Raw genomic sequence first — 25,392 nt, forward strand, 5'->3', positions numbered from 1 at the left:
GATCGGATCTTTCTCACAGGCTATAAGTGAAGACAGACAAATCGGGGACGCAACTGTGCATGTCCTTATCCAATTCCGAGGTGCATATTGAAGATATTGGAAGAACTGTTCACATTTACAGTGCCTTGCGAAAGTATTCGGCCCCCTTGAACTTTGCGACCTTTTGCCACATTTCAGGCTTCAAACATAAAGATATAAAACTGTATTTTTTTGTGAAGAATCAACAAGTGGGACACAATCATGAAGTGGAACGACATTTATTGGATATTTCAAACTTTTTTAACAAATCAAAAACTGAAAAATTGGGCGTGCAAAATTATTCAGCCCCTTTACTTTCAGTGCAGCAAACTCTCTCCAGAAGTTCAGTGAGGATCTCTGAATGATCCAATGTTGACCTAAATGACTAATAATGATAAATACAATCCACCTGTGTGTAATCAAGTCTCAGTATAAATGCACCTGCACTGTGATAGTCTCAGAGGTCCGTTAAAAGCGCAGAGAGCATCATGAAGAACAAGGAACACACCAGGCAGGTCCGAGATACTGTTGTGAAGAAGTTTAAAGCCGGATTTGGATACAAAAATATTTCCCAAGCTTTAAACATTCCAAGGAGCACTGTGCAAGCGATAATATTGAAATGGAAGGAGTATCAGACCACTGCAAATCTACCAAGACCTGGCCGTCCCTCTAAACTTTCAGCTCATACAAGGAGAAGACTGATCAGAGATGCAGCCAAGAGGCCCATGATCACTCTGGATGAACTGCAGAGATCTACAGCTGAGGTGGGAGACTCTGTCCATTGGACAACAATCAGTTGTATATTGCACAAATCTGGCCTTTATGGAAGAGTGGCAAGAAGAAAGCCATTTCTTAAAGATATCCATAAAAAGTGTTGTTTAAAGTTTGCCACAAGCCACCTGGGAGACGCACCAAACATGTGGAAGAAGGTGCTCTGGTCAGATGAAACCAAAATTGAACTTTTTGGCAACAATGCAAAACGTTATGTTTGGCGTAAAAGCAACACAGCTGAACACACCATCCCCACTGTCAAACATGGTGGTGGCAGCATCATGGTTTGGGCCTGCTTTTCTTCAGCAGGGACAGGGAAGATGGTTAAAATTGATGGGAAGATGGATGGAGCCAAATACAGGACCATTCTGGAAGAAACCCTGATGGAGTCTGCAAAAGACCTGAGACTGGGACGGAGATTTGTCTTCCAACAAGACAATGATCCAAAACATAAAGCCAAATCTACAATGGAATGGTTCAAAAATAAACATATCCAGGTGTTAGAATGGCCAAGTCAAAGTCCAGACCTGAATCCAATCGAGAATCTGTGGAAAGAACTGAAAACTGCTGTTCACAAATGCTCTCCATCCAACCTCACTGAGCTCGAGCTGTTTTGCAAGGAGGAATGGGAAAAAAATTCAGTCTCTCGATGTGAAAAACTGATAAAGACATACCCCAAGCGACTTACAGCTGTAATCGCAGCAAAAGGTGACGCTACAAAGTATTAACTTAAGGGGGCTGAATAATTTTGCAAGCCCAATTTTTCAGTTTTTTATTTGTTAAAAAAGTTTGAAATATCCAATAAATGTCGTTCCACTTCATGATTGTGTCCCACTTGTTGTTGATTCTTCACAAAAAAATACAGTTTTATATCTTTATGTTTGAAGCCTGAAATGTGGCAAAAGGTCGCAAAGTTCAAGGGGGGCGAATACTTTCGCAAGGCACTGTACTTTTCATCAGCCAACAAGATGAATAGGCCTAACGAACAGCAAAAGCACGAGCCTATGTCAATCTACTATCCCCCATAGTACAAAGTTGACCAATTCTGTGCAAGAAATAAATATTCCACACATAGTCTGGGACAGCTGTGGGTTGCGATAGATCCCAAATTAATACAACCACAAACACCAAAACATTTCTTATAACATTTTTTACACAGTTTCTGTTGCGCGCAAACAGGTAAGTCACTTGATTTCAATATCTTAGCAAAGTGAACAGGCTATGTTGTTCAAACAGTTGGAGATAGACAGGAGGGTAAATTCATAACAGTTTAACTGTTCTACCTTGTTAGCAACCAAATACTTCCTAGTTGTCTAGACTTTAAATACAAAGATTAGCTAGCTACTCACTTTCACATGGGCTTCTGCTTAAGAGATTGTTCATTTTCTATAATGTCTGCTACAAGAAGTTGTTCTTTATTAGTGGGTGTGCATTTTGCATGGTTCATGTTGAGTTTGTAACAAACATTGCATTTTCATAGACACACTTGAAAGCCAAATCAGTGATTATTGCAACAACAAAAAATATTCAACTGTTTTGATAAAATAAGGCTTATATTTAGCCTAGGTATAATTTTACATGCATTTTATTGACTTTTAATTGTACATCAAAGCTTATGTAGAAAAACTGTAAAACATGTTTTATTTATATTGTGAATCGCCCATGAATCTGAAATGTTTTGGCCATATCACCCAGCCCTAGTATACACTATCACAAGTCAAATTCTTTTCAATTTATTGAGAGTTGACTGTAGCAGACACACAGACACACAGTCAACTATATAGCAACAGACCTTTCTCTGTATTGTCATTATGTACAATGCAAATACATGTACATATTTGCAATGATTATAATAACTAGTGCTGTTACTGACCTCTTGTCAAGGGCTAAAGGGTGTGTGTGTGCATGTGCATGCATGCGTGCATGCGTGTGTGCATGCATGTGCAACCTCTGTAGTAATGTGTGTCTGTCCTAAGGATAGATGGTTGTGAGACTGCAGACAAGCCATTCAACCTTTTAGCCCAGTCACACACTGGATACACACACACATAGACACAAGCTTACCTGCAGCATATGTGTGTGGGTATAAAAGCAGTCCATCTCGCATGTAATGATAAAGTACATCCTCTCTCTCTCTCTCTCTCTCTCTCTCTCTCTCTCGCTCTCGCTCTCGCTCTCGCTCTCGCTCTCTGTCTCGCTCTCGCTCTCTCTCTCGCTCTCTCTCTCTCTCTCTCACTCTCTCTCTCGCTCTCTCTCTCTCTCTCTCTCTCTCTCTCACACTCTCGTACTCTCTCTCCTGTCAGCCCCTGGCGAGGTCTTTCTCCCCTGTCAGCCCCTGGCGAGGTGTAAGGTTAATTCAGGACTACCGCTGGCTCACACTCATTCCACACGCCCCCACTCCCTTCATCCATCCCTCTCTCTAAAACAACAGAGCGCTCTTACTCCCTAACGTCTGACAAGTGCGGATTCAAAATATGCCCTCAGCCAGCAGCCAGAGAATAAACAAAAACAACAACAACACACACTATATGCGTTAACAAAACACCCACGCACGCACACTGTCACAACCACACACATACACTGTCACATTATCCCGTATGTATTTTGAGCTCTTAGCAAAGTAGTGGAAGGTCCATTACTCGTTGGCAGAAGAGAAGAGTAATGTTAAAACACGTTGTTTAACACATGTTGGTTTTGCTACTAAGTGGGGACCCAATAATGTATTGTCCCTAACCAGTAAGCCTAACCCTAACTCTTAACCTAACCCTAACCTTAACCCTAACCTTAACCCTTAAACTAAACCAAACCCTATCTCCTAAACCTAACCCCTTAACCTAATTCTAACCCTGACCCTAAACCTAACCGCTGAGCCTAAAATAGCCTTTTTCTTTTTGGAGACCGGCAAATCAAATCAAACTTTATTTGTCACATGCGCCGAATACAACTAGTGTAGACCTTACAGTGAAATGCTTACTTACAAGCCTTTAACCAACAATGCAGTTCAAGAAGAGTTTAGAAAATATTTACAAAATAAACTAAAGTAAAAAATGCTTAAAAGTAACACAATAAAATAACAATAACGAGGCTATATACAGGGTGTACCGGTAGAGAGTCAGTGTGCAGGGGTACAGGTTAGTTGAGGTAATTTGTACATGTAGGTAGGGGTGAAGTGACTATGCATAGAAGTGATGATGCATAGATAATAAACAGCGAGTAGCAGCAGTGTACAAAACAAATTGGGGGTGGGGGGTCAATGTAATAGTCTGGTGGCCATATGATTAAATGTTCAGCAGTCTTATGGCTTGGGGGTAGAAGCTGTTTAGGAGCCTTTGGTCTTAGACTTGGTGCTCCGGTAACGCTTGCCGTGTAGTAGCATAGAAAACAGTCTATGACTTGGGTGACTGGAGTCTCTGACAATGTTATGTCCCCACTTGTCAGAATGTTCCTTGTTTTTCTATCCTTGTGAGGACTTTTTAAACCAACAAGGATAGTAGTTAGAACACACACACACACACTGTAAATGGAGAAAAAAAAGTGTGAGGAGGAGGAGAGGTCACTGGCCTCTATTGAGCACTCTCTCTATACTACTCTAATAACATTGACATTGCTGTCAGTTTGATAGAGGGTTGAGAGCTGTGCTCACTTCATATCGACTCAACACAGGCAGTTGTGCTTGTCCGACACCTCGAGGGACAGATTCTTGCAGGTGCACTGCTTCCTTAATGTCAGAGTGCCATATCGAGGCCCATGCTTTCAGAGAGGATGAGAGATGGCAAAGGAGGGGAGAAGAGGAGATGAGTAGAGTAGGTCTAAATAAAAAGAAGAATGAGTAGAAATTAAGAGAAGAGTTGTCTTTGGGCACCTGCACACACACACACACACACACACCTGCCATTTCGCTCACAAATGTTCTGTCTCTCTCCGTTCTCTCTCTTTTCTCTCTACACACACACACCTTAAACAAACACACCTGATATCGCACTTGATTCCTCTAAGGAGTTTTGATTGGAGGTGTTTGAAAGTTTATTTCCCATGATATAAAAAAGTAACCAACTTTAAACTAAATCATCACCTCAGACTTGTATACTGTAGGTAGATCTCAAGTGTTACAGAATATAACTTTAAAAGCCTCAAGGTGGAAGAAATGCCATCAAAGTATAGTGTGTAGTGCTGAACGATTAACATTTTTTTTTTTTTTTGGGGGGGGGGGGGGGGGGGGTATTAAACAACTAATTGACAAACATCAGTTCAATTACTTGAATTTCAATTAGTTCATTTTTTTGTGAACCCAACGTTTCTCTAGAGAGAAATCAAATCATTTTGAAAGAAATCAAGGATGTATCACAGCGTTGTCAAAGTTTGGCCGGGGTAGAATCCAACCAAAATAAGCCCTATGCGTTTCCATGTGCTTATTTTGGACCTAAACGTTGCCGCATGCCTTCGCGCCTTTGGGACAACAACTCCCAATGTTAGAGCAGAGACATGAGTCATTATATACAATACCAGTCAAAAGTTTGGACACACCTACTCATTCAAGGGTTTTTCTTTATTATTACTATTTTCTACACTGCACTTGAAGAGTTCAAAGTTCTTGAAATGTTCCAGATTGACTGACCTTCATGTCTTAAAGTAATGATGGACAGTCATTTCTAGTTGCTTATTTGAGCAGTTCTTGTAGTTCTTGCAATAATATAATAATAATAATATTATTATTATAATAATAATATGTATTTTACCAAATAAGGCTATCTTCTGTAAACCACCCCTACCTTGTTACAACACAACTGATTGGCTCAAATGCGTTAAGAAGGAAAGAAATGACACAAATTAACTTTTAAGAAGGCACACCTGTTAATTGAAATGCATTCCAGGTGACCACTTCATGAAGCTGGTTGAGAGAATGCCAGGAGTGCTACTTTGAAGAATCTAAAATCCTAGATATATTTTGATATGTTTAACACGTTTTTGGTTACTACATGATTCCATATGTGTTGTTTCATAGTGTTGATGTCTTCACTGTTCTTCTACAATGTAGAACATTGCAAAAATAAAGAAAACCCTTGAAAGAGTAGGTGTGTCCAAACTTTTGACTGGTACTGTACATATCTCTGGACGGATGCACTTTTACGCATGAGATGTTAGGTTAAATGCAGACAGACCGCATAGACTGCATGAGAGAGGAATGAACACAACACAATGATGAGAGGGACAGAGACAGTTCTTGAAAGAATGCCTTATCTACTTTGAAGAACTAGTACAATTATTTCGTCAGACAGCTCTGCAGCATACTCAGGCACCAGTGGAGGCTGGTGGGAGAAGCTATAGGATGACGGGCTCATTGTATTGGCTGAAATGGAACGGTGTCAAACACATAAAAAATATGGAAACCACGTTTGAATCCGTTCCATTAATTCCATTCCAGCCATTACAATGAGCCCGTCCTCCTATAGCTCCTTCCGCCAGCCAACACTGTTAGACAGGCTAGATGAATAGAATGACTAAAGATTGGGGACTCGGGGAGAACATAATCTTAGATGGCCTGGCTGCCTGACTGCTACTTCCTGAAAAGCGATGAGATGATTTGTTTAAGGAATGAACAATTATAAAGTCATCGAATAACAACAAGGTAATATAAACAACTGAAATATTGTATTATTTAATTGCAAATTCCTATTTGTCTATTGAGGTCTACCCATTGTGGACCTGATTAATGACAATGGAATATTTTCAATGTTTTGGCAATTGAATGTTCACTATTTCTGGCTTTGTAATGTCTATTAAAAAGCTCTACAATTATTGTAACGTCATTATTCCATAATGCATTTCATGTTAAAAAAAACATAATTGAAAGCGAAATCAAAAACGTGATATTTTTTTTAATAATGGAACCGAAACCGAACCCACTTCAAAAAGCATTAGAAGTGCACCATAACAAGTATATAACCAATCCAGCAAATGGGTTCTGTGTTGTTGGGTAAGGGCAGGCCTGGGCAATTATTTTCCATGGAGAGCCACATTAGAATATATTTTGCCATAGCGGGCCAGAATCATATTACAGGATTATTCATCATGTGTATGACTGTGTTGACAGATATATCTACTGCAAATCACGGACAGATATGCTACTTATTTTACATGCACAGAAATAAACCACATCCATGTTCTCCTTTTGGTAGGTATTTTCATTCTTAAACATGTAATGAACTACACGGTATAACGAGTGCGCTGAGAGTTGGGAAGCATGTTCAGGGAGTGATAGTTTTAATAAATAAAATGAACAAGAAACACAAACGCACCGACATGAAAACAGAGTCAATAACACCTGAGGAAAGAACCAAGGGGAGTGACAGATATAAGGAAGATAATCAAGGAGTTGATGGAGTCCAGGTGAGTGTCATGAGGTGCAGGTGCGCGAGACGATGGTGACAGGTGTGCGGGATAATCAGCAGCCTGACGACTTAGAGGCCGGGACGTGACACACGGAGGGAAAAGTACACTGTGCATTCAGCACCACGGTATGCACAAAAACACAAGAAAGAGAGGGAGGTCAACATTACATTTAACCTACTCAATTAGTGTGAGGAGTGAAGTCTCTGATGGGCATTGACTAGAGCAGTGAAGTCAGGTATAGTTTCTGACATCGCTATGCGCAGGATTGCTGAGAGGTGTGAGTTAGTAAGCGATTATCTGTGCCTTGACTTGTTATATTTCATCACTGAAAATCTCTGTTTACATACATAGGTTGACCCAAACAGTACAAACATCTTCTGAGGATGACTCATAATCTTTGGAAAGTTTTGTTCATCGAGAGATGCATAGAACCTCGTCAGTGACATTGTTTTGACTAGTTCTCCAATCACTGCATCAGATTGAAGATCGATAAGCTCAAGTTGCAGGTCAGTGGGAGCGTTATCCACATTGAAGATGAAAGGAGATGACATTTTCCAACACTTCGAAATCCTCAAAACTTTGAGAAATCTCACTGTTCAAAGCACGCAACAGCGATGTATACTTCTCCTGCTGGTCATCTGATAGGGAAGAGACTAATAGTGTCGGAAGGTGGGTGAGATTGTTGCTTCTACTTGGCGGGTCAGGAGGAGTCATTTTCCCTTGAAGGCTTTGACAAGGCTGTACATCTGAAGTGCAAAAAGGCCCTTCCGTTGTAGTTTGGAATTCAGTTAATTCATGAGGACCATGATGTCCAAAGTAAAGGCAAAACCAGCCAACCATTCTCTATCTTGCAGTTGAGGGAAAACCGCATATTTTCCTTTCATTTGCAAAAACTCTGCTATCTCCGACTTCAGGTCCCACGCCCTTTTAAGCACCTCCCCCAAACTCAGCCATCTCCGACTTCTGGTCCCACACCCTTTTAAGCACCTCCCCCAAACTCAGCCATCTCCGACTTCAGGTCCCACGCCCTTTTAAGCACCTCCCCCAAACTCAGCCATCTCCGACTTCTGGTCCCACACCCTTTTAAGCACCTCCCCCAAACTCAGCCATCTCACGTTTGTGTGGTAGGGGAGATCTGCATGACCCGACTCTGTCTCTTCCAACAGTGAGACAAACTGCCTGTGGTTTAAAGATTTGACTATTATGAAGTGTATCACTTTAGTGACTGTATCCACAACATGGCTCATTTTCAGAACACATTTACAGAGCACCTCCTGATGAATAATGCAATGCAGGAAAATAATTTTCTGATCTGGGTTCAGCTCAGCTACTTGATCTTGTATCCTTTTTAAAAGGCCAACATTTTTTCCCTTCAAGTTTGGGCACCCATCAGTGGTCACGCTGGATAACTTTTTAAAACTCAGTCTCAGCTTAGCCACACACTTATTGACCTCCTCCATTAAATATTTCCCTGTGGTTGTGCACATCATTGAGTGCACTGAAGCAAGCTCCTCTGTAATTTCAAAGTCTGGGGTTGTGCCTCGTAAGAATATCAACAACTGCGCTGTGTCACGTGCATCAATGCTCTCATCCAGGGCCAAGGAGAAATAGGTTAAATCCTTTATCTTGTCTTTCAACTGTTGTTCCATATTCTCTGCGATGACCTCAACACGCCGTGTCACTGTCGTCTTCACAGGGAAACATTTTCAAACAGCTCTTTCTTGTCGGGGCAAAGTATTGCTGCAGAACCAATTAAACATTCTCTACTCCAGGCTCCTGAGTGGCGGAGTGGTCTAAGTCACTGCATCTCAGTGCAAGAGGCATCACTGCAGTCCCTGCCTCAAATCCAGGCTGCATCACATCTGTCCATGATTGGGTGTCCCAAAGTGCGGCACATAATTGGTCCAGCGTCAGCCGGGGTACGCCATCATTGTAAATAAGAATTTGTTCTTATTAACTGACTTGCCTAGTTAAATAAAGGTTAAATGAAAAAATATTTATATATTTAAACATTCTTTAATGAATTCGCCCTCAGCGAATGGCTTGCTTGTTTAGCAATTTTGTGGGACAGTACACAGCTGGCTCTCACAATTCTGTCCTATGCTGAATGCAGTTTTGTGAAAAGTCCTTGCTGCTTTTGCAACTGAGAAAGCAACTCTTTTTCGATGCACTTGCCCTCTGCTCAGAAGACATATTCCTATATTTCTCTATATCTCTCTCTATATTTGTCTGGAAGTGTCAGGACAAGTTGTAGTCTTTCAAGACAACGATGCTCTCTTTGCACACTAAGCACACAGCTTTCCCTGATACTGTACTTCAATAAAGAAATATTTGGATGTCCACTCTTGCTGGAACACCCGTCATTCATTGTAGCTAGCTACTATTTGTAACTGTGACGTGTGTGTCAGCCTGTCAGTCACTGTCTGTCCTCGTGCAGTTGTTATTTATACGTGCATTCAAAATACATGTCCCACAAGCACTGGGATTTAAATCATTACACAAAGAGGCTTTTCATTTGAATCACAAATCAGTTTTTCAAAATTTTACTATCGCAAATTCTTTATGCGATCTGAGTATGATTCCACCCGCCGTATTGAATCAGGTCGCGGGCCGCATTTGGCCCCCGGGCCATCCTTTGCCCAAGCCTGGGGTTAGAGTTATGCAAATGCCTTAGGTGATGTTGGGTTAGGGTTACGGTTATGCAAATGCATTACGTGATGTTGTGGCTTGAAACCAGTTTTGGTTTTTCACTGGAAAAGTATTGATTTTCATTTCAATTTTGTTTTGTCCATTTTGGGCAATCATGCTCTCCCCTCTTCTCACCCTGCCCCTAGCACTAAACCTCAGCCCTGTCTCCTCTTATCCGAACAGGTTTTAACCTAGTCTATATTGACAGTGCTAGGGCGCATGCATGCACGCATGCAAACACGCACGTACACACACACATTCTCTCTCTCTCTTTCGCTCTCTCTCACACAGACTTTCTCTTAAACACACTCTCGCACACAAACGCACACAAACACGCACGTACACACACACATTCTCTCTTTCACTCTCTATCCTACACACACTCTCTCTTAAACACACTCTCGCACACAAACAAACCTGCACACTACTGTAAAAAAAACAGTAAGGAATCTCAGTGGCAAAGCCCATTTAGGAATCAGACTTTCTTTCACATTTCTGCAGACACATGGTCCTCTAGAGACGTTTGTGGGGAGAGGTAGTGAAGGGAGAGCGGAGGGGATGTGAGAGGTGCTGGGGTGAGGGTGAAAATGAGATAGGTAAGGGGAGATGAGGCAATAATGGAGTGAGGTGAGGTAAGACAGGGGTAAGAATGGGGGAGATGAGGCAAGAATGGGGTGAGTTGAGGTACGACTGGGGTAAGGATGGGTGAGGCAAGGGGAGATGAGGCAAAAAGGAGTGAGGTGAGGTAAGACTGTGGTAAGAATGGGTGAGGTAAGGGGAAATGAGGCAAGGATGGAGTGAGGTGAGGTAAGACTGTGGTAAGAATGGGTGAGGTAAGGGGAGATGAAGCAAGAATGGAGTGAGGTGAGGGGAGGCTGGGGTAAGAATGGGTGAGGTAAGGGGAGATGAGGCAAGGATGGAGTGAGGTGAGGTAAGACTGTGGTAAGTATGGGTGAGGTAAGGGGAGATGAGGCAAGAAGGAGTGAGGTGAGGTAAGACTGGGGTAAGAATGGGTGAGGTAATAGGAGATGAGGCAAGGATGGAGTGAGGTGAGGTAAGACTGGGGTAAGAATGGGTGAGGTAAGGGGAGATTAGGCAAGGATGGAGTGAGGTGAGGTAAGACTGGGGTAAGAATGGGTGAGGTAAGGGGAGATGAGGCAAGGATGGAGTGAGGTGAGGTAAGACTGGGGTAAGAATAGGTGAGGTAAGGGGAGATGAGGCAAGGATGGAGTAGGGTGAGGTAAGACTGGGGTAAGAATGGCTGAGGTAAGGGGAGATGAGGCAAGGATGGAGAGAGGTGAGGGGAGGCTGGGGTAAGGATGGGTGAATTGAGGGGAGATAAGCCAAGAATGGAGTGAGGAGGGGAGGGCAGGCTGGGGTAAACATGGGTGAGATGAGGCAAGAATGGGGTGAGTTGAGGTAAAGCTGGGGTAAGGATGGGTGAGGATTGAGGAAATTTCAGGTTGGATTCCTTTTTCAGGATTCATATCAGGAGACAACTGAGAGAAAAAAACATCTGTAATTTATGTCACACCAAGACTATAGACATTGAATGTTATATATGCATGTAGAAATGTAAAATCTTTAAGAGTGCAAAAGCCTGTCGGACTATAGCCTCAAAATACATAGGCACGCACCAGTGGAGGCTCCTCGGATGAGGAAGTGGAGGACCATCTAACTCAGTGAATTTCAAAAACAAAGTTATCCTCTTTAGATAAAACTATACTAAATATATTCACGTCACCAAATAACTAATTAAACACACTGTTTTGCAATGAAGATCGACAGTAGCCTCAACAGCACCCTCTAGGGTAGCACCATGGTGTAACCGGAGGACAGCTACTGTATTTTCCATCCTCCTCTTGATACCAGAATTTTGACTTCGATACTGATACCAGGTTTACTATCAAGATACTTGATACCATCAGGATACTCCATACCAAAAAGATACCGAAACAACAACAACAAAAATGCTTATTAGCAGTATGGCACTTGATCCGGACAGATAAACTCAGCTACTGCTCTGTTCAATCGCTGGGCATCTTTTGAGTTCAATATCATTACATTTGAACATTTTTATGTAAATGTTTTAGAGACAGCCATGTATGCGTTAATTAATCAATTATACAATTATACAATCAATTTGACTTTGTTTTTATCTAACTACAAAACAACATAAAGGTAATCATTTATTTGAAAGGTAAATCTCTATTGATGAACTGGGTAATGAAAAATATAGCCTAGGTCTATTCACAATACAGGTAAAGACATATTATTCATTAGGAGTGTGTGCATGCATTGAGATATTGAGCTTGCTTTAGTTGATATCATGGGACTAAAGATGACAAACAGTCTGTTCCATTTAGGACTTATTTAATTGGCAACTGCTAGGAGAAATGTTTTATTGTCCTGATCAACAACATTTGCACAGGAGAGGCAATCTCTTCTTGTATAAAAGTGTGCGCTGTCTCTTTAAGAAAGTAATTATGTCATTTGCAAGGCAGAGTGGCTGTGGAATCTGACTTTGTGCCTATGGAATCTAGTGGAAAAAAATATGGGAAGTGAGGAAGTGATTGAGTTAATTAATAACGTTTTTGGTAATGATCAGCTTTAAGTCAGCATATTTAGCCTTAGGGTTATCACTAACAAAGTACTAGGGTATTGAATTCAGCTATATTTTTCATAGCCGTCTATTTACCACCACAAACCGATGCTGGCACTAAGACCGCACTCAACGAGCTGTGTAAGCAAACAAGAAAATGCTCATGCAGAAGCGGTGCTCCTAGTGGCTAGGTACTTTGATGCAGGAAAACTTAAATCCATTTGACCTAATTTCTACCAGCATGTCACATGTGCAACTAGAGGAAAAAAACTCTAGACCACCTTTACTCCACATGCAGAGACGCAGATAAAGCTCTTCAATATTGTCTGCTAGAGAATTTAAAACCTTTTTTTGTAAGAATGGGATTGATTTTATGAAATGTAGCTTAATTAATTTGATTAATATTATAGTGCTTCTAATCCAAGAAAAACGAAACCCTCAGGTGTTCCATTAGGAAAATATGGCGCTGTACAACGTGACGGTCGGGAGTAGGCTACAGTACTAAGAGCATTACATTTCCACTCTCTATTTCTAGTCTAACCAATACTCAAACGGAGATGAAAACAGTGAAATAAAAATCTCATTCATTTGTCAAGACCAGTCCCCATGCTTGTCTCAGAGCAGTGCGAAACAGTGCTAACCCGTTGTCCACTTCAATAAGCTTTTAAAATAAATAAGACCTACACCACTTAACAGCACATTACTCAACACTAGTGAGATTATTGTCGCCTACGGTGGGCCTACAGTATATCGGAAAATATTTTTTTCAATGACGCGGCATAATTGCAAATAATTAGATTTAGAGGATTGGAGGATTCAAAATTAATATCTAAGGGGAATTTTTCATTAGGATCTTTGAGAATATCTAAGGGGCTTTTATATTATTCTAAATTAATTACTAATAATAATATTCACTTTGTTTAAAAAATTATAATATTTTGGAGATGATTTCAGTTTCAAATAACCTAAAGTGAGCTATTGTAATCTGAATAAAGGCCCAAAAAAAATTTGTAAAGGCCAAAATATTTATTTCTGTTTTTAGAGGGAGAGAAACCATAAGCCCACTGTGCCTATTTTCTGGACAAGGACATCCCGGCCGTGCAAACCCTACCCTGACCCGGACGACGCTCGGCCAATTGTGTGCCGGCCTATGGGATTCCCATTCACGGCCGGTTGTGATACAGGCAACTTAACTAAGAAATACATTTGACGATACAGATCTCCCCCTACCCTCCTTCTTGACAAGAGTCTATTGTCCTAATATCCCATAATGGCGCTGTACAAGTAAGCTACAGTAAGAGCACCTTCTTCATCCTCATCATTCAGTTAATTGAAATTACATTTTGAAGTCGTGCACAGTTATCAGTTTCAATTTGGTTGATGTTGCCCATTCATTGTCAGTTAGAGACACATTAGCGCCTTGGGACCAAAAAGCATAATCAGTGCTCTAACTCCACCTTGCGCTGGTCTGGAGCCATGAAGCAGTGATGGAGGGTACCGTACTAAACCACACATTTCCTCTAAGTCCCACAGCATAACCTCAAAACTTTTAGTTGAGCAACCACTGTACCTGAAGTGTTTCAATAGAAGCTCTCGTTTTATTTTCAAAATGACTGTTTGGACTAATGATTACACCGAAGATCAGCTAGATGTAGGCTAGAGTGTGCAAGGCGGTATTGAACGTGTCACTGTCTGTCACCAATTTGTCTCTTGACCTGTGTGCACCTACGTTATAAACTTTCATTTGTAAGCTAGGTTGTAGCAACCTCATAATGGGTATAGGGAAAATTTGAGTATCATGTAGTAGCCTAAACCTTTCGATGTTACATTGAGCTGAGTGAATGGACTGCATCAACGCCAGTGGCACTCAGGCACGTGTGCACACATGAATACACACACACACACACACACATACACACACACACACGCACGCACACACACACACAAACACTGAACTGTGAATGTTAAGAGTGCAAATATTGTCTCTTATAGGCTGAAACACACTTGTCTGAAGCCAAACCAGTATATGAATCCTGTCAGTAGTGAGTGAGTGAGTGAGTGAGTGAGTGAGTGTGTGTGTGTATGTGTATGTGTATGTGTGTGCGCACGTGCGCGCGTGTGTGTGCGCGTGCTGTGTGTGAGGTGAAATGGGGCAACTATAGCTACCCTTGGGTGAGTTGGGGAGAGAGACGAGACAGCTGAACTCATCTTGGGTAGAGAGAAAAAGAGCACTCTCTGTGAATGAAGTGCAGAATAATGTACCACAGTTATAGTGTTAATATGCTGTTTGGATCCCAGTCACAAAACCAGAAATGGATAGCTAAAGTCTACAGTTATTTTTTTGGGGGGGCTGCTCTAGCCTATATGTTTTTTTTTCTCCAGATCTTTCTATCATCTGAATATCAAATGTCCTGTTAAATGTATTCACTCCACTATGCCTTCATTAAGTAATAACAGTCCTCAATCAAACAAATCTCAATGTTTTAATAGATTCTTTCTAAATGCCCACCTGTGGCGTCTCTTTAGCTCTGTGTAATAATGTGGCTAGCGTAGGAAACATTTAAACACAATCACCAGGAACATGATACACCCAGAATCCCTCTGTAATTACTTATTTTAAAAACCAGAGCGATTTATTTACTCCTTATCTCCATCTATTTGTACGTTTGGGAACAGTCAGAATGGGAAGCATTAAGGAACAAGAGCCATAATGAGAAGATTGTGAAGTCGGATTATTGTATAATGCCTTCCATTGATGGTTGTGTACTCTCTCTGTACTCAGTTGTCCTCTCCGTCTTCAACGAAACGTCTTCCGAAAAAAACAGGCATCCAAGTGAAAGCAGCAGATGATTAAACTGTTATATTTTAGGCTGACTTTGAGTAGACTTCAGTGATTTAAGTATTTCATAATTGTGGGCAAAGAAATGTAACCACAAAGGCAAAATACAGTCTCAGAGACAGTTAAAGAGGAAATGATTTCAAACATTTCCTCTTGACTTGTGTTCAATATATCTCAGAGAATCCTGCTGACTCATCTTTTTCTCTCCATTCTCTATTTCAGCTTGAAGCAGGTCCAGCAGTAAAGCACTGGGACCAGAGACCTGTGGACATTTGGAAAATGGGAAAATGCTAATACTAAACATGGGAGTAAGGAGCTTGGTAAAATGAAGACTCCTTGGGAATATTGTTTCTTTGAATTTTGGAAGACTGAGAAACTTCTACAGAGGGCTCAGGAGTGTGTGTGTGTGTGTGTGTGTGTGTGTGTGTGTGTGTGTGTGTGTGTGTGTGTGTGTGTGTGTGTGTGTGTGTGTGTGTGTGTGTGTGTGTGTGTGTGTGTGCACGCATGCGTGTGTGCGAGCTTAGGAACAACTTTAATCTTACGATGTCTTGAAGGTTACTGAGGACCTATGTGTTTGATATGTGTACTTTAAACCAACAGCAGTCAGAATAACATTGGGTATTGCTGGTGATCGCCATACTGCTTGAGTGTGTCCCAAATGAAACCCTATTCCCTTTATAGTGCACTACATCTGACTAGGGCCCATAGGGCGCTGGTCAAAATTATTGCACTATATAGACTCCTTTTATGAACCACAATCTTACAATCTAACTAACTGATGTCAGTGTTACCCAGAGCGGTGATAACCATTACACTGATAGTCATAGAGTAGAAGAAACAACATCATAATCACCACTATATCAGCCCAGAGGGTCAAGGCTGCAATACATACTATAAATATTTTATAATTCTATTCATACAAAATATTTTCCGAAGGACTGTAGGTTATCTGTGCATCAAATTGAGTTCTCAGTGTGTTGCTCATAAACATACAGTACCAGTCAAAGTTTGGACACACCTACTAATTCCAGGGTTTTTCTTTATTTTACTATTTTCTACATTGTATAATAAAAGTGAAGACATCAGAACTATGAAATAACACATATGGAATCATGTTGTAACCAATAAAGTGTTAAACAAATGAAAATATATTTTAGATTCTTAAAAGTAGCCACCCTTTGCCTTGATTACAGCTTTGCACACTCTTGGCATTCTCTCACCCACCTTCACCTGGAATGCTTCTTCAACAGTCTTGATGGAGTTCCCACATATGCTGAGCACTTGTTGGCTGCTTTTCCTTCACTCTGCAGTCCAACTCATCCCAAATCATCTCAATTGGGTTGAGGGCAGGCAATTGGTCAAATATCCCTTACACAGCCTGGAGGTGTGTTTTGGGTTATTGTCCTGTTGAAAAACAAATTATAGTGTCATTAAGCACAAACCAATGGCGTATCGCTGCAGACTGCTGTGGTAGCCATGCTGTTTGTGTGACTTGAATTCTAAATAAATCATTGACAGTGTCACCAGTAAAACACCCTGACACTATCATATCCTATCACTACCTCCTCCATGCTTCACATTGGGAACCACACATGCGGAGATCATCCGTTCACCTACTCTGTGTCTCACAAAGACATGGCGGTTGGAATCAAAAATGTCCAATTTGGACTCATCTGACCAAAGGACAGATGTCCACCAGTCTAATGTCCATTGTTTGTGTTTCTTGGCACAAGCAAGTCCCTTCTTCGTATTGGTGTCCTTTAGTCATGGCTTCTTTGCAGCAAATCAACCATGAAGGCATGATTCACGCGGTCTCCTCTGAACAGTTGATGTTGAGATGTGTCTGTTACTTTAACTGTGAAGCATTTATTTGGGCTTTTATTGAGGCTGGTTTCTCTAATGAACTTATCCTCTGCAGCAGAAGTACATCAACTCTGGGTCTTCCTTTCCTGTGGCGGTCCTTATGAGAGCCAGTTTCATCATAGCTCTTGATGGTTTTTACGACTGCAATTGAAGAAACTTGACATTTTCCAGATTGACTGACCTTCATGTCTTGAAGTAATGATGGACTGTCATTTCTCTTAGCTTTTTTGAGCTGTTCTTGCCATAATATGGACTTGGTCTTTTACCAAACAGAGCTATCTTCTGTATACCACCCCTACCTTGTCACAACACAACTGATTGGCTCAAATGCATTAAGAAGGAAAGAAATTCCACAAATTAACTTTTAACAAGGCACACCTGTTAATTGAAATGCATTCCAGGTGACCTTATGAAGCTGGTTGAGAGAATGCCAAGATTGTGCAAAGCTGTCATCAAGGCAAATGGTGGCTACTTTGAAGAATCTCAAATCTATTTTGATTTGTTTAACACCTTTTTGGTTAAAACACGATTCCATATGTGTTATGAGTGTTGATGTCTTCACTATTATTCTACAATGCAGAAAATAGTAAAAAAATAAAGAAAAACCCTTGAATGAGTAGTGGTGTCGAAATGTTGACTGGCACTGTATATTGAATATATACAGTGTATATACATGTATAATAAATATATAAAAATGTGGTGTAGTGGGTTTAAGGATACAGTCTGCAACTTGAATATCCTCTGTGGCTACTCAATGTACTGCAAACACACTTGGGCAGGAAGGAAAATACAAATCTACTGGTTACATCTGCCAAACCCCACCTCCTCAGTTTATAACCAAGTACAGTGGCAGCACTTCTGACTGGAATGGAAAATTACAGATTGCAAATTGAAACAACCACATAATACAGGCATGCAGTAGTACGTTAAACTAATGGTCAGTATCTGTGGTTCAGTAAACAATCCTATGTTTAGTACCTCTGTGATTAATGATGTCATACACGCCATAGTGTCATTCAGAATCCCTTTTCTCCAAAACAATATGTGAGATGACACCATACATTTTTAGGGCATTTTCAAATGTCAGCCATACAGACTTGCACTACAAGACCACCAATGGAGTAGGTTGAAGTTTCACCTAGCCACTGATCTAGAGTCAGTTTTGGGTTTCCTGAAGTCACTGGAATAAAGGACTTACTGTATGGTTCGTGGCGCTCACTAACAAAGTGTTATTGTTCACTTTGCCACGACCAAAACATACGGAAACAGATCAATGGAACGCAGACCATGGGGGATACCACATACAGTTGAAGTCGGACGTTTACATACACTTAGGTTGGAGTCATTAAAACTCGTTTTTCAACCACTCCACAAATTTATTGTAAACAAACTATAGTTTTGGCAAGTCGGTTAGGACATCTACTTTGTGAATGACAATTCATTTTTCCAACAATTGTTTGCAGACAGATTATTTCACTTATAATTCACTCTATCAAAATTCCAGCGGGTCAGAAGTTTACATACAGTAAGTTGACTGTGCCTTTAAACAGCTTGGAAAATTCCAGAAATGTATGTCATGGCTTTAGAAGCTTCTGAAAGGCTAATTGACATAATTTGAACCAATTGGAGGTGTACCTGTGGATGTATTTCAATGCCTACCTTCAAACTCAGTGCCTCTTTGCTTAACATCATGGGAAAATCAAAAGAAATCAACCAAGACCTCTGAAAAAAATTGTAGACCTCCACAAGTCTGGTTCATCCTTGGGAGCAATTTCCAAACGCCTGAAGGTACCACGTTCATCTGTACAAACAATAGTACGCAAGTATAAACACCACGGGACCCCGCAGCCGTCATACCGCTCAGGTTGGAGACGCGTTCTGTCTCCTAGAGATGAACGTATCTTGCGAAAAGTGCAAATCAATTCCAGAACAACAGCAAAGGACCTTGTGAAGATGCTGGAGGAAACAGGTACAAAAGTATTTATATCCACGGTGAAACGAGTCCTATATCGACATAACCTGAAAGGCCGTTCAGCAAGGAAGAAGCCACTGCTCCAAAACCCCATAACAAAGCCAGACTACGGTTTGAAACTGTACATGGGGACAAAGATCATACTTTTTGGAGAAATATCCTCTGGTCTGATGAAACAAAAATAGAACTGTTTGACCACAATGACCATCCTCATGTTTGAAGGAAAAAGGGGGAGGCTTGCAAGCCGAGGAACACCATCCCAACCGTGATGCACGGGGGTGGCATGTTGTGGGGGTGCTTTGCTGCAGGAGGGACTGGTGCACTTCACAAAATAGATGGCATCATGAGGGAGGGAAAGTACGTGGATATATTGAAGCGACATCTCAAGACATCAGTTAAGTTAAAGCTTGTTCGCAAATGGGTCTTCCAAATGGACAATGACCCCAAACATATTTCCAAAGTTGTGGCAAAATGGCTTAAGGACACAAAGTCAAGATATTGGAGTGGCCATCACAAAGCCCTGACCTCAATCCTATAGAAAACTTGTGGGCAGAACTGAGAAAGCGTGTGCGAACAAGGAGGCCTACAAACCTGACTCAGTTACACCAGCTCTGTCAGGAGGAATGGGCCAAAATTCACCCAACTTATTGTGGGAAGCTTGTGGAAGGCTACCCAAAACGTTTGACCCACGTTAAGCAATTTAATGGCAATTCTACCAAATACTAATTGAGTGTATGTAAACTTCTGACACACTGGGAATGTGATGAAAGAAATAAAGCTGATATAAATCATTCTCTCTACTATTATTCTGACATTTCACATTCTTAAAATAAAGTGGTGATCCTAACTGACCTAAGACAGGGATATTTTTACTCTGATTAAATGTCAGGAATTGTGAAAAACTGAGTTTACATGTATTTGGCTAAGGTGTATGTAAACTTCCGACTTCAACTGTAGATGCTGTCATTGGCATTCATTCAAACATGTGTTGGGGTTGAACATGTGTTGGGGTTGACATCCATACAAGCAATTATTCTCCCTTGTTACCTCAAGATAGTGGGAAATACACATTTAAGCAGTAGCCTAAATGTAGTCTTATTTTGATGGCTGGCAATTGGGAGATTCTGGTTCTATCTCCAAGGGGGGACACATGCGTGGCATTTCCAAGGTTTTAGTAGAATTCTTACCTGATCTAACAGTTTGCTTCCAATCTATGCTTGTCAGGAGAGAAGCCCATCATGGGCATCTCTAGTTACTGCATAAGGGCTTGATTAAATCCGTATGGCGGAAGTATCGCGGAAGATCCGTGTTAAAATGTAACAATAATTTCTGATTGAGCTGATATATGCAGTGTTCGCCTTCAATGCAGTCTCCGCGACTGCGGGAACATTGCCTTCATTTTTCAATCACACTATACAGCCCTACGGATTGAATAGAACCCTAAATCATATCTATCTATGCCTAAAAGGCAAGAGAACAAACAGACTTCACAGCTCTATGCTATGCCGGGTTTCTGTTTGTTGATGTTGTTAAAAGAGTTTAATTTATTTTTCCTCTGTGAAGTGGTAAACACATGGTTTGCGTTTTAATAGATTTCACGCTTCTGTTTGAACTGTTTTGGGCCTGATTGGATATTCTGTTTTGTGTCTGGAATGGCAGGGTATGGTTTTATGTAGTCGGGACTTTTAAACAACCATGCCAATGTGAGTTTCAAGGGATGGGTTTTAATGAAGAAAAAAAAATGGTGTGTTTTCTGTAAATATGTGGTAGCTGAAGGTTATAATTGTGTGGTTTTCTAGACCTGTTAAGAGTTTTGTATTAATAGGATACAACATATCACATCAGTACCTGTGTTGAGTTGTGGGTATGATTATGAGATACTGAGTGCTAAGGTAATTCAACCAATTATTTCAACTGTGATACAGAGATATTAAATATGTATGGTAGAAATGGCCATGGATACATAGATATTTGATACATAGATATTAAATATGAATGGTAGAAATTTAATAATGGTTCATCCTTTCTGTTTGCTAAACAGTATTCTCAGTGGTCAAAACTGTCTTAGATAATGTCATTACAACCATATTACAACCATATTGTTTTAAAGTGGTTGAAATTATGTTATTACAATCATATTACAACCATGTTGTTATAAAGTGATTGAGATGATGTCATTACAACCATATTACAACCATATTGTTTTAAAGTGGTTGAAATTATGTTATTACAATCATATTACAACCATGTTGTTATAAAGTGATTGAGATGATGTCATTACAACCATATTACAACCATGCTGCTGTAAACTGGTTGAAGTGATGTCATTACATCCATGTCATTGTAAACTGGTTGAAGTGAAGTCATTACAACCGGCTATGCATGCTGGGATTAAATAGCAATACACTCCATATACATGTATCAGTGTTAAAGCTTCACCTTACATGTCTGTTCCTGAGTTTTCTTGGGACTAGCTATTTCCCTAGGACTTTATTGGAACCCTAAATGTGAACAACATTTTTCAAAATGGCCACCACTGAGCTGGCACAGAAACTAGCTCAACATGGCCACACCGAGTTGAAAAGAGGAGTATACAAGACAGGGTTGGAGCTGAATCACTGAATAAGAGTTGAAGTTGAACATGAACTTTAATCACCCTGGGTACACACTGTTTGAATCAACATTGTTTAACCAACATTAAATATATGTTGAATTGACTTCTGTGCCCACTGGGATTTGACTCTAAATGACTGAGGAAGGCGACCATACAAACACGGCAGCAGTGTGTCAACTTGAGACAACATAGCTGTGAAGTTCTCCCAACGTTGCCTGCAATGTTATAGTGATGTTAGATCTTTGGACCCTGCTAACTGATTCATGATATATAACTACAGCTACAGTGGATGGGAGAAAACAAACGTCACACTGACTCTCCATCTATGAGCTATGAAGACACACCAGTTCGCTGAGAGGCCTTGTAAAGACTCACTCTTGGATATTACATTTCACATTTTTGTAATTTAGCAGACACTCTTATCCAGAGCAACTTACGATTAGTGCATTCATCTTCAGATATCTAGGTGAGACAACAACACATCACGATCGTATCAAGTACATTTTCCCTCAACAAAGTATTTACCACAAAATCAGTGCTAGTAGGAAAAGTCAGGGACGGCGTGAATGTTATTTAAGATGCTCTTCAAAGAGGTAGGGTTTCAGATGTTTTCGGAATATGGGCAGGGATTCCACTGTCCTGACTTTAAAGGCAAGCTGGTTCCACCATTGGGGTGCCAGGACAGAGAAGATGTCACGATCTTGGAAATGAGCGGACCAAGGCGCAGCGTGAGTATAGTTCCACATATTTATTTCAGTGAAACTAACAAAACAACAAAATTTACAAAAACCGTGAGGACGTAGTGCCCAAACACACTAACAAACAATCAATATCCCACCAAGCAGGTGAAAACAGGGAACCCTTAAGTATGATCCCCAATTAGAGACAACGATAAACAGCTGCCTCTAATTGGGAACCATACTCAATCCCAAAACATAGAAAGAGAATGACTAGAACACCCCCCTAGTCACGCTCTGACCTAAACATCATGGAGAACCAAAGGCTCTCCATGGTCAGGGCGTGGCAGAAGAGCTTTGACTGGCCTGAGTGGGAGCTGCCCTCCTGTAGGGGTGGGAGGGCCAGAAGACCAGAGGTGGCAGAAAGGAGTGCTCGAGTTAAAAATGTTAAAAAACGTTAGCTCACATGGGCTAGTTGATCTGGATAATTCTGACAAGTTATAAATAGCTCTCTAAGGTCTGCAATGACAAGAGGAAAACTGATGATGCACTATCCAATTTCAAATTGCACCTTGTGCATTTTACTATGACAACTTTCAAGTTGAAAGTCAACAATAGCTATACTAATGTCAAGCTAACTGAAGTGTGTGCATCATGTACACACATCTCATGCTCTGGAGAGGTTATGTATGACAATGATTCACCGTGATGCTACATGCTGTTATGAGATGTGTAGGATAGAACGCTGTGATGGAATGTTATGTGGGTGGACGTACTGTATGTTTGTGAATATGAGAACTGCCATGGAAAGTGGGAGTGTAGCTGTAAGACTACTGTGTGCACAATTGTAAACACACCCAATGGTGATGATGATGATATATTTTATCTTTCAAATCTGAGATCTTAGTCTCTTGATGTCTTTGTTCCCTCTCCTTGTGGATCTTGTACATTTTAATAATCTGCAAAAGTTGGGTCAACCACATTACACACACACACAACTGTTTGTGACAGCTCCACCTACAGTACGTCTCCAATGACACACACGCACACACACACACACGCACACACACACACACACACACACACACACACACACACACATACACACACACACACACACACACACACACACTGATCTTTGATTCAGACAGGGGAGACCGACGCTAGCACACAGCAAATGTAGAGGATGGGTTGGACAGATTGGATATATCACACCCCTACTGTTATGAAACCATAGTGCGTATGCATACAGTAAAAGACCTCAGAGCAATGGATGGTCTTTAATGCAGAAACTGATCTAGAAGGGCACACGAGTAGCAGAAGGGGGGGTCAATGTAAACAGTCCAGGTGGCCATTTGATTAATTGTTCAGCCGTCTTATGGTTTGGGGGTAGATGCTATTAAGGAGCCTTTTGGACCTAGATTTGGCGCTCAGCGGCAGCCATGTGGTAGCAGAGAGAACGCTCTATGACTTGGGTGATCGGAGTCTAAGACAATTTTTGGGGCCTTCCTCTGACACCGCTTAGTATATAGGTACATCATATGAATACTTCTGTAACATATCGACAGATAATACTGCAAATTGACAGTGGCAGTTTTGTTAGACATCACATGTGCTATAAATATCTCTGTTATATATACACTGCTCAAAAAAATAAAGGGAACACTAAAATAACACATCCTAGATCTGAATGAATGAAATATTCTTATTAAATACTTTTTCCTTTACATAGTTGAATGTGCTGACAACAAAATCACACAATAATTATCAATGGAAATCAAATGTATCAACCCATGGAGGTCTGGATTTCGAGTCACACTCAAAATTAAAGTGGAAAACCACACTACAGGCTGATCCAACTTTGATGTAATGTCCTTAAAACAAGTCAAAATGATGCTCAGTAGTGGCTGTGGCCTCCACGTGCCTGTATGACCTCCCTACAACGCCTGGGCATGCTCCTGATGAGGTGGCGGATGGTCTCCTGAGGGATCTCCTCCCAGACCTGGAATAAAGCATCCGCCAACTCATGGACAGTCTGTGGTGCAACGTGGCATTGGTGGATGGAGCGAGACATGATGTCCCAGATGTGCTCAATTGGATTCAGGTCTGGGGAACGGGCGGGCCAGTCCATAGCATCAATGCCTTCCTCTTGCAGGAACTGCTGACACACTCCAGCCACATGACGTCTAGCATTGTCTTGCATTAGGAGGAACCCAGGGCCAATCGCACCAGCATATGGTCTCACAGTGGGTCTGAGGATCTCATCTCGGTACCTAATAGCAGTCAGAGCAGACTTAAATTGCTGTGTGGCCCCCCAAATAAATGCCACCCCACACCATGACTGACCCACCGCCAAACCGGTCATGCTGGAGGACGTTGCAGGCAGCAGAACGTTCTCCATGGCGTCTCCAGACTCTGTCACGTCTGTCACATGTGCTCAGTGTGAACCTGATTTCATCTGTGAAGAGCATAGGGCGCCAGTGGTGAATTTGCCAATCTTGGTGTTCTCTGGCAAATGCCAAACGTCCTGCACGGTGTTGGGCAGTAAGCATAACCCCCACCTGTGGACGTCGGGCCCTCATTCCACCCTCATGGAGTCTGTTTCTGACCGTTTGAGCAGACACATGCACATTTGTGACCTGCTGGAGGTCATTTTGCAGGGCTCTGGCAGTGCTCCTCCTGCTTCTCCTTGCACAAAGGCGGTGGTAGCGGTCCTGCTGCTGGGTTGTTGCCCTCCTACGGCCTCCTCCACGTCTCCTGAAGTACTGGCCTGTCTCCTGGTAGCGCCTCCATGCTCTGGACACTACGCTGACAGACACAGCAAACCTTCTTGCCACAGCTCGCATTGATGTGCCATCCTGGATGAGCTGCACTACCTGAGCCACTTGTGTGGGTTGTAGACTCCGTCTCATGCTACCACTAGAGTGAAAGCACCGCCAGCATTCAAAAGTGACCAAA

The 25,392-nt window shown here is 41.4% G+C and overlaps 1 long non-coding RNA gene across 6 annotated transcripts in view; it reads right to left on the reverse strand.

Annotated features, from left to right (window-relative positions):
• The window catches only part of LOC149972554 (uncharacterized), a 365,695-nt gene that overhangs the window by 292,670 nt on the left and 47,633 nt on the right, over positions 1-25,392 (reverse strand). Inside the window, exon 3 of one of the 6 annotated variants that reach the window (XR_016491036.1) lies at positions 18,949-18,972. The exons of the other annotated variants lie outside the window; for them this stretch is intronic. This is a non-coding gene — a long non-coding RNA (uncharacterized LOC149972554). Of the gene's footprint in view, positions 1-18,948; positions 18,973-25,392 lie in introns of those variants that run through there. 6 annotated transcript variants of the gene reach the window in all.

Source organism: Oncorhynchus mykiss, chromosome 23 (genome assembly GCF_057628025.1).
Source record: "Oncorhynchus mykiss isolate SJ-2025 chromosome 23, ASM5762802v1, whole genome shotgun sequence".
NCBI classification, from domain to species: Eukaryota; Metazoa; Chordata; class Actinopteri; order Salmoniformes; family Salmonidae; genus Oncorhynchus; species Oncorhynchus mykiss.